Consider the following 13075-nt stretch of genomic DNA (forward strand, 5'->3'; position numbering starts at 1 on the left):
TAAAATACGTTACTGATCTTGCAAATAGAACGTTTATTTTTTTTACATTTTTGAAAAAGTCCTCAATTCTACCCAAATAGTTTTCCACCTTATGTTGATAAATTGTACACTAAATGCCTATTGAAAATTTATTCTTCACCTGATCCACTTCTTCCTGATCCAAGATTTCTATTCTCATATTTCAGGCAAGGGAACATTTTCTTTCACTAAGAAGTTTTCCCCTTCAGTGCCTCTATCTGTGAGGTCTCTTTTAGGCCTACCATGAATCTATAGATGAGCTCTGAACTGCAATATGGCTATACTTGTAAGAATTACATGTTCTACTCTTAAACTACCTTGTGAAAAAAGAGCATTTTTTTTAAAATGAGCCAGCACCCCTTTGTCTCTGACTTAGTGGAGGCTACCTCACAGGGCAGAGTCTTTTTTCACTTTCCACACCATACACAAGGCAGAGGTGGTAGCAGTGATCAAACATCAGAAGTGGTCTTCTAGGCAGATCAACATAAATTGTCCAACCTAAGTAACAGAGAGGGTAAAAACTGTGAAAGATAACAAACACAGCCTCAGGCAACTATCAAACAGTATCAAAAAGTCTTACCTTGGTGTCGGACTGTCAGAAGAGAGAAAAAGAGATAAGTGTGCAAAAAGTATGTGAGGAAATAATGATCCGAAACTGCAAATTTGAGGAAAAACAAGTTGGAAAATCCAACAAACTCAGTGAACTTAACAGGATACATTCAAAAAGTTTACACTCAGACACACTAAGTCAGATTATTGGAAACCAAAGATAAAAAGAAATGCATCTTTATGAAGCATCCAATATAAAAGTGGTACATATCATACAAAGAAACAAAGATTCAAATTACTTCAGATTATCCACCAGAAACCATGAGGATTGAAGACAGTTGAACAACATTTGAATCACTGACAGAAAAGAAACGTTATCGTATTCCTACATCTAATAAAAATATCTTTCTGGAATATAGCCAAAATAAAGATATTGTCAGATAAAATAACAGAACCAAACCTGATTAGTAAAATAGGTCATTTTTTACCACTTAAGTTTATTAAATTATATATGGCTGTTGAAAGCTAAAATTATAACACTTTCTGATGGGAGTTTCAACGTAAGCAGATGGCACATCAAAAAGGTAAGAGGGTAAGGAACTGTTTTTAGTCATAAGAAGTGGTTTTGTATGTGTGTTGTAACCTCTAAAGCAGCAACTATATTTAAATACAATTGACAAAATGGAATTCTAAAAAACATTAAAATACAAACAAAATTTAAAAAGGGAACACAGAGGAACAGAAATAAAAAGGAAGGACCCACGAGAAAACCAGTAATAAAATGGTAGACTTAAATCTAATCCATCAATAATAGCAGAGGTAAGTCTAAGCATACCAAATATAAAAAGAAGCCATTTTAATTTTATGTTTTAAAATATCCTTTTTTCTACTATTTATAAGCAATATACTTGAAACATATTGACTTAAAATTGTATGGTAAAGAAAATATGTCATTAACCATTTAAAAAAAAACTCAAGTGTCTTTAGTAATATCAAGCAAAGCAAATTTTAGAATGAAGACATTAGGAACAAAGAGGAATATTACAAAGTGATTATGTCAATTCACTAAGAAAATATAATAATTCTAAATTTATATACACCTAAATACAGGTCTGAAATACGTAAAGCAAAAGCTGATAGACTGGAAAGATCAATAGATAAATTTACAATTATATTTGAAGACTTCAACACTCACGTATCTGTAATCTATAGAATGAACAGAAAAAAAAAATAGCAAGGATGAATTAACTGACATTTCTGAAATACGCCACTCAGCAAAACAGAATACACATTAACATAAAGTGCACATAAAACATTCAGCAGTATAGACCACATTCTAGGTCATAAAATACACACTGATAAATATAAAATAATTGGATTTATTCCAAATGTACTCTTTGATCATATGGAAATTAAACTAAAAATCAATAACAGGATGTCTGGAAAGTCCAAAGTCCACACCTACTTGGAAATTAACACAGAACTAAATCCATATGTCAAAGAATATGTCTCAAAGGAAACTAGAAAATATTTTGAAAATAGAAGAATATATCAAAACTTATGAGATGCAGCTAAAATATTACAGGGATGGAAATGTATAGCAATACATGCTTATATTAGAAAAACAGGATATTAAATCAACAATTTAAGACACCACCTAAGGCACAAGAAGAGAAAGCTAGTGCCAAATCAAGCAGGAGGAAGGACATGAGAGAGATGAAAGTAGGAATCACTAAAATTAATAACAGAAAATCAAAAGAATAATTTATTAAGCCAAAAATATTTTTAAAGCATCAGTAAAACTGATAAACCTCTTGACAGTTTCTCCAACAAGAAAGAAGACACATTGCCAACAAGAAGAATAATATTAATATAGATGGTAAAGGGATAATAACAAAATAGCTTGAATGACTCTATGCACATTGACTCCACTACCCAGATGAAATGAGCCAATTCCTTGAAAGACAGAGACCACTGAAATTTGATAAAAAATAAGTTAATATCTAAATCATTCTATATTTTAAGCATAAAGTTTTTCGTTAAAAACACTTCAAAAGAAAACACTTCAAAAGAAAATGAATTTGCTGGAGAATTTTATCAAACATTTAAGGAATAATTAATGTCAGTTCTATATCATCTTTTATGATAGCAGAAGAAATACTTCCCTACTCATTTTATGAGGCCAACATTACTCTGCTACCAAGACCAGAAAACAACAATGAATGAAAAGAAAACTACAGGCCAGTATCCCTCATATGTTAAATGAGTGTGAGCAACTTCAACACGTATTATAAAATGGAATACTGCAATATATAAAGAGTATGATACACCATGGCCAAATAGTTTTACACCAGAATTCAATACTAATTCAACATTTGAAAACCAATCATTGGTTTCCACTATATTAGTAGACTAAATAAGGAAAAACATGATCATATCAATAGCTGCAGAAAAAGCATTTGACAAAATTCAGAATCCATTTATAATCTTAAAAATTGAAGAACCTATGAATAGAAGAATATCTTTTTTTTTTTTTTTTTCAGATACTGTCATGCAGTGAAAGACTGAGCACTTTCCCCTGTGATCCAGGTATGTATGACTACTCTTGATCTGTCCTATTTATTATTGTGCTGCAAGTTCAAGAAAGTACACTAAAGTAAAAAATAAATAAATAAAATGTATTCTAATTGTAAAGGGAAATAAACTGCCCTAATTTGCAAATACAATGATTTTATAAGTAAAATACGCCAATGAATACACTAAATAGCTTTAAGAGATCATAAGTAAGTTTAGAAAGGCCAAAAAGCAAAAATCAATCATACACCAAAATTAAGAATTAGAAACTGGGACTTAGAAAAAAAGAAAAAAAGAATGCATTTCACAATATGCTTCCCATCCTAATAAAATAGTTAGGTATCAATCTAGCAAAATATTTGCAAAATATATACGGTGAAATCTACAAACACTGATGACAGAAACCAAAGAGAATGTAAATAAATGGAGAATAGTTTTACTTTGTTAAAAGACTGAAAGATACAGTAAGATCACTTCACTCCAAAATGATGTATGGAGTTAATGGAATCCCAGTCAAAATCTTAGCAGAATTCCTGGTAGGTACATAAACTTTATTCCAAAAGTTTGTATGTAAATCTCAAAAACTTGAATTGTCAAAACAATTGTTTAAATTAGAATAAAGTTGGACTTATGTGATATTAAGTTATATTATGAAGCTACAGTAATGAAGACAGTGTAGTATTGACAAAATAAAACATATAGACCTATTGAACAGTATACAGACCTTCAAATATGGTGGCCAACTGTTTTTGACAAATGTGCAAAGACACTTCAGTGGAGAAGAGCAACATTTTCAACAAATGGTGCTGGAACAGTTGGACGTTAACATACAAAAATAATGAACCTGTAATAGCTTATGCTAAAATTAACTTTAAATGGTTCATGGATTTAACTGTATATGTAAAACACCGAAGAAAATATAGAAAAAGTTCTTTATGACATTGGTTCAGCAGATTATAAATGCAAAATCAAATTGTCACCCAAAAAATAAAAAAGAAGACAAATTAGACTTTATCAAAATAAAAAAAAAAAAAATGTTCTCTAAAGGACGTTATACAGAAAATAAAAAGTAAATCAAAAGTAGGCTGGGCACGGTGGCTCGTGCTGTAATCCCAGTACTTTGGGAGGTCGAGGCTGGTGGATCACCCGAGGTCAAGAGTTCGTGACCAGGGTGGCCAACACGGTGAAACCCCGTGTCTACTAAAAACACAAAAATTAGCTGAGCGTGGTGGCACATGCCTGTAATCCCAGCTACTCAGGAGGCTGAGGCTGGAGAATCCCTTGAACCTGGGAGACGGAGGTTGCAGTGAGCCAAGATTGTGCCCCTGCACCCTAGCCTGGGTAACCACTTATTCAAGTGGTTACTATAAAAATATTGGCATTTGTCACATATGGATAACAGAGAAAACAACAGCAACAAAAAAAGAGTTCTGACAACAAGGACTGTAAGAATGAAGGATAACTGAACAGCTCCTGCACTGCTTTACTAGAGGAATACAAATGCTACAGACACTAGAAAACAGTCTGCCAGTTAATTACAAAGTTAAAAATAGAATTATCATATGTCTCAATAATGACATTTATAACTATTTATTCTGGAGAATGCAAAACATATGTTCACACAAAACCTGAACATCTGGGGGTAATTTTCACCCAATGAGAGATTGTCTGGAAACATTTTTGGCTATCCCAGCTGGAGAGGAGGGTGCTACCGGCATCTAGTGTGTACAAGACTGGGATCCTACTAAACATCCTATAGTGCACAAAACCTTTCCCCATTGCAAAGAGTCATCCAGCCCAAATTATCAATAATGCTGACTTTGAGAAACCCTGCTGTACATACAAGCTTATAGCTGCATTAATTCTAACCACGAAAAACTAGAAACAGCATAAATGTCCCTTAATGACTAAATTGATAAATGTTGACATATACATATAATGAAATATTCTCTGAAATAAGAAGGAACAAACTGTTCCTACATGTACAACAACTTGGATAAATATCAAATGTTTTATGCTAAGTGAAAGATGACAGACTCAAAATGTTATATACTGTATAATTCCATTCACATGATATACTGAAAAATGTAAAGCTTTAATGATAGTGAAACTTTTTGTGGTTTCCAGGGATTAGGGCTTGAGGTTGAGTCTATCATGAAGAAATCCTTAGGGGTGCTAGACTTATTCTGCCTTATGTTAGTGGTAGTGGTTACATGAATCTATAAGTGTTAAAACTCATGGGATTCTCTACCAAAACAGAGACTTTAACTACAGATAACTTAAAAAAAAAAAAAAAAAAAAAGTCAGTTTATAAATGCAATTCCTGTAATTCTGTTTTATTCTTAGAAATATTATATTAGCAGTTTCCCATAAGCCTCCCATAGCTTCACAAAAGCTTTCATTCATTGTGATATGATTGTTATATGCTGGATACTTAACATACATTATCTAATTCCATGCCTGCGACACTGTAAGGAATATATAATTCTGATTTTACAAATGGACCAATAGTTATTTGTACACTACTAACTGGGGGTGGTAGAATCTAAATCATGCCAGTGAATTATAATTTTAGTGTTATTTTCAGTTATTTTTCTGACATATTTTAATTCTCAAAGGCTATATATCTACCTTTCTTTTAACTAAAAAGCACATGGAAAGAGAATAATGGTGAACATAGCATTTGCATTTTCTTCATTCTTCTGATTTTGATTCTATACTTGGTATTGTTTAAAATTTTTTCAAGTGTTCATCTTTCTATTTAAAAAACTCATATTATTATGACTATTGGGAAAAGCCTTAATTGATTAACAAATCATTGTTAACACATGATATGGTTTGGCTGTGTCCTCACTCAAATCTCAACTTGAAGTGTTATCTCCCAGAATTCCCATGTGTTGTGGGAGGGACCCAGGGGGAGGTAATTGAATCATGGGGGCTGGGTTTTCCTGTGCTGTTCTCATGATAGTCAATAAGTCTCATGAGATCTGATGGATTTATCGGAGGTTTCTCCTTTTTCTTCTTCCTCATTTCTCTTGCTGCCACCATGTAAGAAGTGCCCTTTGCCTCCTGCCATCATTCTGAGGCCTCTGCAGCCATGTGGAACTGTAAGTCCAATACAACCTCTTTTTGTGCCCAGTTTTTGGTATGTCTTTATCAGAAGTGTGGAAACAAACTAATACAGTAAATTGGTACCAGTAGTGTGGAGCATTGCTGAAAAGATACCTGAAAATTGGAAGTGTCTTTGGAACTGTGTAATAGGCAGAGTTTGGTATAGTTTGGAGGGCTCAGAAGAAGACAGGAAAATGTGGTAAAGTTTGGAACCTCCTAGAAACTTGTTAGAGACTTGTTGAATGCCTTTGTCAAAAATGCTGATACTGGTATGAACAATAAGCTCCAGGCTGAGGTGGTGTCAGATGGACCCTAGAGATCTGTGGAACTTTGAACTTGAGAGAGGTGATTTAGGGTATCTGGTGAAAGAAATTTCTAAGCAGCAAACCATTCAAAAGGTGACATGGGTACTGTTAAAAGCATTCCATTTTAAAAGGGAAACAGATCATAAAAGTTCAGAAACTTTGCAGCCTGACGTAGTAGTAGAAAAGAAAAACCTATTTTTTTTTTTTAGGAGAAATTCATGCCAGTTGCAGAAATTTGCATAAGTAGCAATGAGCCTGATGTTAATGCTCAAGACCATGGGGAAAATGTCTCCAGGCCATGTCAGAGACCTTCATGGCAGCCCCAGCCATCAAAGGCCTGGAGGCCCAGGAGGAAAAAGTGGTTTCGTAGGCTGAGCCCAGGGTTCCAAGCAATGTGCAGCCTAGGGACTTGGTGCCCTGTGTCCCAGCCACTCCAACCATGGCTGAAAGGGGCCAACATAGAGCTCAGGCTGTGGCTACAGAGGGTCGACACCCCAAGCCTTGGCAGCTTCCATGTGGTGTTGAGCCTGTGGGTGGACATAAGTCAAGAATTGAGACATGGAGGGGCCATGGGCAGAATGATGTTGTTTAGCTCTGTCCCCACCCAAATGTCAACTTGAATTGTATCTTCCACATTTCTCACATGTTGTGGGAGGGACCCAGGGGGAAGTAATTGAATCATGGGGGCTGGATTTTCCTGTGGTATTTTCTTGATAGTGAATAATCCTCATGAGATCTGATGGGTTTATCAGGTGTTTCTGCTTTTGCTTTTTCCTCAAATTTCTCTTGCTGCCACCACATAAAAAGTGCCTTTTGCCTCTGCCTCCCCAAACAGGTGGAATTGTAAATCCAATTAAACCTATTTTTGTTTCCAGTTTGGGGTATGTCTTTATCAGTACCATGAAAGCAAACTAATACAACACATAATTTTTTTTTTTACTCTAATGAGAAATACTAAATTTTTTTACTCACGTTCTAGAGTTTCTTTGTGTGTATGCCACAAGTTTCATCCCAAGATTTCTTGGTTTTGAACAATCTCTAACCAATGAAGTGTTTATGACCTATAATATGAAATATTTCACTTACGTCTCTCTTTATCATTGTATTTATAGATAGTATCTTTTATTTCTCAATAATAACAGACAGATTTTTGAAGGAAAAACTGTGGCATTCTAAGCATCCTGACTGTACTGCTACTCTCGGTATATAATGTAGCATATCTCGATCTCAGTGTTGTTATGCAAGATGTTGCTACTTTGGCATTTTACAAAAACTGTCTTTGCAATGATTTCACTGAAGCATTTCTTCATCTAATCCCATTTGATACCACATGTGTTAAATGTGCAGTATTTTATTAGGGATAATGAAATAATACTTTAGAATGATTATTTTTTTGCATTTAGATGCAAAACTTTTGCAATTAGATCTTATTTTTAAGAATGATACCGACAAGCACATAGCATGATTCATATATGTATTTTGTAATTGAAGATAGCTGTTTTTTTCAAATAGAGATGTTAATGCTCTTGGGTATTATTATTAAGCATTCTTTCAAACAAAAATTTAAAATGCACAATTTGCCTAGATGCTCTGAATTATGCATTTTTGACATAACAGTAATAAGCCATTTTTATAAGTACAAGTCCTCTGATGATAAATTTCTCACACTGGGCAGGAGTTCTCAGTGGATAGTATTCAAACTTTGGTCCTCTTCTGTGGAGGGAAGACCTTCAATAAGCACAAAGTATACTTTAGAAAGATATAGTCTAGGGTAAATTAAGGTTAATTATATCAGAATATTAATTCTAAATGAATCCTATGAACTTATTTCTCTAAAGTCTCTGATAGATGTAAGAAACCTGTGATAAGGAAAATACACTAAATTGACTCTAGAGGTGGCATTACATTTGTAGCAGCATAACAGGATGTTTAAAATCACGGTTAGAATGGTGGCAATCCTAGTTCAAACCTGGCTCTGTGGCAAATTACCTGGGTTACTGTAAACTATGAACCTTTAGTCTCATCAATTCATGTACTTCTTTATATGTAGCCTATGGTGTCATTCATTTTTATAGCAGCTGTGACATACATAAAACCCATTAATTTGCCATAGCCTGTAAGATTGCAGGCCCTGGAGAAAAACTATGTGCATTAGAATCCCAGATCCTTAGACGTGTAAACTTCAGCAGATACGCTTAGCTTCTATTTCCTAATCTGTAAGATAAACATAACAGATCTACCACATATAGTACAGACATATTCAGTACCAGGCACATAGAAATTATTCAAGAAATATGATAGTGAAAGTGATGATGATAACATTTATACCATGCTACATAAATGCCATCCTCTCTGTGTGAGAATTTGCTTCTGTACCTGAGGGAACAAGATTACATTTGTGCCCACAAATAGCATCTTGTGTATTTGAGCTTATTATTCAGCATTTTTTGGATATTTTGAGGTCTTGATTCTGTCCCTTGGTTGTATCATATCTACCACATACGTGATGAATAGTGCCTTCATTAAGGGTAATATTAATACCATGTAACAATACATGTCTGAGTACTGAACTCTAGGGGCAAGCTGGAAAAATTCACCGTTTAAGAAAATATTGGTTTATTAGAGATATTGTATCAAGGGAGATTTTTCTAAATATTGGATAGTCACACACATGCAAAATTAAGTTCTCAAGCTAGGCACGGTATTGCATGCCTTTAATTCCAGCTACTTGGGGTGAGAAGGTGAGGAGTTGAGGCAGGAGGATTGCTTGACTTCAGGAGTTTGAGGCTAGCCTTTCATCTCAAGACCTTCATCTCAAATAGAATGAAATAAAATGAGACAAAATAAAATGCAGTTCTTCCTGCAGAGCATAGAATATAAACAATATAATCAAATGCCTTATTTAATTTAATTTTTTTTTTTTTTTTTTGAGAAAAACTCTCGCTCTGTCACCCAGGCTGGAGGGCAGTGGTGCGATCTCGGCTAACTGCAAGCTCCGCCTCCCGGATTCAAGCCATTCTCCCGCCTCAGCCTCCGAGTAGCTGGGACTACAGGCACTGGCCACTACGCCCAGCTAATTTTTTTGTATTTTTAGTAGAGACGGGGTTTCACCCTGTTAGCCAGGATGGTCTCGATCTCCTGACCTCGTGATTCACCTGCCTCAGCCTCCCAAAGTGCTGGGATTACAGGAGTGAGCCACCGAGCCCGGCCTATATTTTTAATGTTTAATTTTTGTGGGTACGTAGTAGGCATAGTAGGTATATGTATTTATGGGGTACATGAGATATTTTGATACAAGAATGAAATGTGCAATAATCACATCATGGAAAATGGAAGATCCATTTCTTCTAACATTTATCCTTTGTGTTACAAACAATCCAGTTACACTCTTTTAGTTACTTTTAAATGTACACATAAATTATTTTTACTATAATTACCTCGTTTTGCTGTCAAATACTTGGTCTTATTCATTCTTTCTAATTTTTCTTTTTTCTTTTTTTTTAACCCATTAACCATTCCCACCAATCCCCCACCCCAGCACTACCCTTCTCAGACTCTGGTTACCATCTTTCTACTCTCTATCTCCATGAGTTTAATTGTTTTGATTTTTAGATCACACAAATAAGTGAGAACATGTGATGTTTTTCTTTCTGTGTCTGGCTTATTTCACTTAACATAATGACTTCCAGTTCTATCCCTGTTGTTGCAAATGACAGGATCTCATTATCCTTTATGGATGAATGAATAGTATTCTATCATGTATATGTACCACATTTTCTTTATCCATTTGTCAGTTGACAGACACTTAGGTTGCTTCCAAATCTTGGCTATTGTGAAGAATGCTGCAAGAAACATAGGAATGGAGATATGTCTTCAACATACTGATTTCCTTTTTTGGGTATATACCCAGCAGTGGTCTTGCTGGGTCATATGGTAGCTCTATTTTTAGTTTTTTGAGGAGCCTCCAAACTGTTCTCCATAGTAGTTGAACTAATTTACATTCCCACCAACAGTGTATGAGGATTCCCTTTTCTCCCTATCCTTGCCAGTTATTGCCTGTATTTTGGATATATGCCATTTTAATTGGGATGAGATGATAGCGTATTGTAGTTTTGATTTTCATTTATGTGATGATAAGTGATGTTGAGCACATTTTCATCTAACTGTTTTTCATTTGTATGTCTTCTTTGAGAAATCTTTTCAGATCTTTTGTTCATTTTTAATCATATTATTAGGTTTTTTCCCTATATCAGGTTTATTTTCTCCTTATATATTCTGGTTACTAAATCCTTGTCAGATGGGTAGTTTGCAATGATTTTCTTCCATTCTACGGGTTATCTGTTTGCTTTGCTGATTGTTTCTTTTGCTGTGCAGAAAAACCTTTTCACTTGATGTGATTCCATTTATCCATTTTTGCTTCGATTGCCTGTTCTTGTAGGTGCTTGTAGGGTATTTGACTTAGGAAATTTTTGCCCAGACAAATGTCCTAGAGATTTTACCCAATGTTTTCCTCTAGTAGTTTCATAGTTTCAGGTCTTAAATGTAAGTCAAAGTTCTGGCTTCCTCTGACCACGCAAGTGGCTAAAACCACTGAACTCCATTGGCACACTGTTTAGAACTAGGGAATAGTAAAAATGAGGGTACATTTCCTTGTATTCTTGGTCTAATATACATTATTTGCATTCCTTGTACACTGTTTAAGTAGTAAAACAACAAGAAAACAAGCTGAAACTTTGCCTAACTGATCATTCTTGTTAAAGCTTTAACCCAGACCCACCTCTGTGGTCTTGCCTACCTCTTCGTGATATTTGAAATTACGACTCTTGAAGGAAATTATGTAGAATCTGAAAACAATAAGCTTAAGAAAAAAACTATATGTTGCATGATATTATTAATTTTAGAACTTGGATATTAATGAATTTATTGAGACCTTTGGTAGGCTTTGGTATGTCATCTGTATTTCCTCTAAGATACCTGCAAGAGAACTTTTGTGTGAATTAAACAACATAAAATATGTCAAGGCCCATAATAACTACCAATTAGTTCTTGAAACTTTACCTGGGCCTCTTATTTTGCTTTATTCTCATAATACTCTGTAGCTAAGTAGGCTTTGAAATGTTATTTCTTTGAAAATCCAAAAAGGTAGATGCAGGTCTGGAACCCGGGACTACAAAACTTTGCTTGAGCCAGTAGATCTTACAAGATCTAAGGCAAACATATGTGAACTTTGGCTTTATCTTTACTGCAAGTCAATGCTGGAAAAGACAGGGCAATTTTCCACAAAGAGCACATCCTAAAAATATCAGATTAGTACAAAATAGAGGCATCTTAGTGAACCTTGTGTTTTTCCTTTTTACTGCAGTTGTTGCTAGAAAACATAATCGGAAGGTAGCTATTCTTTTACCATTATTGATTTTTCTGCACTTTCATTATTTGAGATCAGGTAAATGCTGGTTTCTTTTGTGGGTTTACAGAAAGAACATATCAAACAGAGATTTAAGGCTCCCAAAGAGACCAGCTGTAAAGAGAATACCTCAGTGGTGATGAATAAACAGATAAATATCTAATGGGGTAACATCATACCCATTTGTTCCATTTGATCACTTGTTCTTTGTTTTAACAGATACTTGATGCATTTTTTTTTTGGAAAGCCTGAACCTGGCTGACGTGTTTTGTTTGTGGTAGAATGATACAGTAAAAAGACAAAAGGCTTTGAAATTACAGTCATTTGGGTTTAAATGTATGCTCTACCATTTTTCCCCCTATGACGTTATTGGTATTTTTAAACCCCACGAGTGTCAGTTATTTTTTCTTCTTAATAAAAATACATGATCATAGTGCCTACTTCACAGAGTTGATATATAGATTAAATGAGATAATTATACAAAATATCAAATACTCTTCCAGATGCCTTACAAAGACTTAAGCAAATTCTTACTAATGAACTATTATTCTGTTAAACAAATCTATTTATTCACTCTATCCATTAAATATTTGTTGATTATTCCTATGTGTCAGATGATACTCTAGATGCCAGTAGTCCAGTGGTGAACAAAAAAAAAAGTTCTTGTTCACAAATAAATACATGACAACATGTGATAAAAAAAATTAAGCAGCTTAAGTGGTTAGAGATTGCAAAGTAGTATTTTACATAGGGTAGTCAGGCAGATGTCTCTGAAGATGTGACATTTGAACCACGAACTAAAAGCCACAAGGGAGCAAGCCAAACATATAGTAAGAGAAGGAGTGTAAGAATAGAGAAAAAAGCAAGGCAAAGCCTTGATCATAGTGTGCTGCAAATGATTGAAAACCAGAATGTGGAGAAAGTAAGCAGAGTAGTAAGAAATGCTGTGGAAGAGGTAGTGCGGGGAGGAGCACTGAGAGCCATGTTAAGGAACATAGTCCAAATGAGAGGCCCTTGGGGAATTGTGAGCAGAGGGCTACCAAACCGGCCTTACATTTTTAAACTCTTGGTTTGAGAACAGCCTATAAAAAGGTGAGAGTAAAAGCAGGGAGGT

Source organism: Chlorocebus sabaeus, chromosome 1 (genome assembly GCF_047675955.1).
Source record: "Chlorocebus sabaeus isolate Y175 chromosome 1, mChlSab1.0.hap1, whole genome shotgun sequence".
Classification (NCBI taxonomy): Eukaryota; Metazoa; Chordata; class Mammalia; order Primates; family Cercopithecidae; genus Chlorocebus; species Chlorocebus sabaeus.